A 3,162-nucleotide genomic window follows, 5' to 3' on the forward strand; every position below is an offset into this window, starting at 1 on the left:
TTAATGGGCATTACTGTATACAGTTAGAAAAACCATTTATGAACCATTTTGAATTACCAGGATGTCTTCATTTAATTGCTCTAAATGTGGTGTGAGCTTCACCTAAGTCCCCAGTGGTATGCTGGCTAGAGTAAACAGGCTATCTAAAGAGCTGTTTACTTTAGCCGGAAAGAGTAAGTGTGCTTTTGAATTTATTTCGTGACTTGTAGATCCTCCTCGGGTAGCAACAACTCCCATCAGACACTTCCTGTAGCTGGTCTTGAAACTTGTACAGTGATGAGGCATTTTGGACCCCTGCTTCCTACAAAATAGTTTCAGTGCATTAACATTTATGGATAAGGCGCAACATCTCACTTGGATTAAGACAGAGACTCTGCCTTTATCATTACAAAACCCAGTTTTCTTTATCAGCTGTTCTGTTGTTGGCTTGCTTAGAAGTTCTTGATATGGCGCCAGGCTCTGAGGTATCAAAGGAACATCAGTCTATGGTTTTAAAATTAGATCGATAGCAACATATGATATATTACACCGTGCCATTATTCATTTAAGAAAAATGCAGCGCCCGCAGGTCGGCCGCTACATTTCAACCGCAAGACCTACGTGTGCCTGCTCGCCTAATAGCTGAAGCAGAACACTTCAGGTCTGGACTTTGACTGAGTCATTGCAAACCTTGATATGTTTTTTCTTTTTCAGCCATCTGAGGTAGATTTGCTGCTGTGCTTGGGATCATTGTCCTATTTTATGGCCCAGTTTGGGCCAAGCTGTCGGACAGATGCCCTCACATTTGACTCTAGAATACTTTGGGATACAGAGGAGTTCGTGGTCAACGCTGTGGCTGCAAAGCAAGCCCAGGTTATCACCCCTCCGCCGCCATGTTTGACATTGTGCTGATATACTGTGTTTGCTTTACACTAAACGTGGCGCAATGCATTATGGGCAGACATCTCCGTTCTCGTCTTTCGAAGGCAGAGTGTTCCAGAAGTCTGGTCATTTCGTCAGATCCATTTTTTTCGAACCCAAGCCATACGCCACGTTGTTTATAGAGAGAAAGGCTTTCTCCTGGCAACAATTCGAAACAAACCATACTTGTTCAGACTTTTTCTAATTGTGTTGTCATGAACTTTTTAACACGCTAACTGAAGCCCGTAGAGTCTGAGATGTAGCTCCTTTCTACACTTGCTCTGAGCAACGCTCAACGCTCTGGCTTCAGGGTGAATTAAGCACCTTGATCAACCATTGTTGCGATTTGGCACTACATAAATACAATTGAATTGAATTTGCTGGGAGGTCCACTACTAGCAAGACAAAGCACTGTGTAAAATGTTTTCCACATTAATCTATGTCATTACAGCACGGTGTCCTTCAAGTTGTTTGGAAATGGCCTCCTAACCTTTTCCAGATGAGCAGCAACAACTGCTTTTCTAAGACAGCTGCTGATATCTGTGCTAGTTGGCATTGTTTTAACTGCTCCAGACCTCCAAAATAATAAAACGTCTGCTTTTATAGAGGTGCTCACGATTGCTGATGATCATTTAGTCAAGTGCATTTGATTAGCAGCACCTGGCTCGTACCCACCCCCTGAATTCCATTGGAAACATTAAGGGTGTACTTAGATTGCGTTTTGGTTTAATTATTAATGGCAAAGTGTAATATGTCATGTTTTGTAGGTCAGATTAGGTTGTATTTACCTCATTTTAAAGACTTGCTAAAGCCACAACTACTTTGTGTCCTGATAATAAAACCTTAAAACTGACAGACAAACATCCAGGTGATCGTTTGCAAGCTTGAAATGTACCACAGTATGTTTGTGTGGAGTGTTTTTTGTTTCTTTTGTTGCACTGATTTCCATGGCGGCTCACACAAACCAATCTTTCTTGAGATTCTTCTTTCTTTTTTTTCATTTCTATGAACAATCTGTAATTTATACAGCTGCAGCTGTTGTTGTTGCTCATGTGAAGGCTCGTTTTTAGCCTACGAGCGCTTTGAGCGATTGCTCAGTGTGTTCACTAAAGGCTGCTTTTATGATTAGTTTTGAGTTTCTCTATTATAGTTACTTAGATGAAGATCACGCCACGTTTTTAACGAGGACTAAATGAAGCCGTAGTTGCAGCTGTATGTCAGTATTACTGTGTGTTTTGGAGATCGCTGTTTTTTAAAATGTCATTTTTCTTGTGATGAGCACTCGTAAGGCACAGATCCTTCCCTGTTGGATCATGTAACGGATTTTGAGTTCTCAACTTTTTATTTTATGTAATGTTTTTATCATTTTATTGCAAATGAATGCAGGCTTTTAAAACAACACAGGAGGTTGTGTGCCAAAAAACATGCACTGTACAAAGTTAATGTTTTGTCCATAATAGATAAGATGTCTGAGTGTAATTTTAATGTTTTAATGAAACACCAAGTGGCTGATGATGATTTCCTCTGTTCATTTTTGCACTTAACATACACATTCTCAGTTTTAGTCATTAATGTGAAAAATTTCACAGATCTACCAGAAGTGTCCTGCACTATTAACGTTTTCCAGCAACTTTTATTCCAGTTTTCAAGAGCTAATGCCTGTGTTCAAGCTGCCACGTAAAGATGCAATCAGGCCACGGTATCTTCTTGAAAATTGTCATCAGCATCTGGCAGGGCTGTATCCTGTCGCTGTTCTTCTTTCAGGTTGCCCTTGATTACATCATGTGGCAAGCAGTAACACACATCAGAGGTGGCATCCGCTGGAGTGATGGGCAAACACAACATCACAGATGATTACAGTGTAGTTGAAACGCAGCGGCTTAGATAGAAGAACAACCCAAGAAAGTCAGCGCTGGGGAGAAACCGTTCAGGTCTAATGCTTGTGCACAAATGTTTAGACATCAAAGAAGACTAAAAATACATGAAAGAGATGAGCCCCTCCTGTCCACTTGGATTCTTTATGAGGAAAATGTTTTGATCCTGTCCAGTGAAAGACCTTAGACAGTCAAAGGAGCTTACAAAGAAAAGCGTCTGGACTTCTTTAAGTTGCTTGAAGACGTTTCACCTCTCATCCGAGAAGCTTCTTCAGTTCTAAGGTCAAATGGTGGAGAGTCCCAGATATAAACCTAGTGGGAGTATCCCCCCAAAGAGGGACAAAAGGACCCCCTGATGATCCTCTAATCGCCTGAGCCATGGTGTGAA

Source organism: Neolamprologus multifasciatus, chromosome 19 (assembly GCF_963576455.1).
Source record: "Neolamprologus multifasciatus chromosome 19, fNeoMul1.2, whole genome shotgun sequence".
Lineage (NCBI taxonomy): Eukaryota > Metazoa > Chordata > Actinopteri > Cichliformes > Cichlidae > Neolamprologus > Neolamprologus multifasciatus.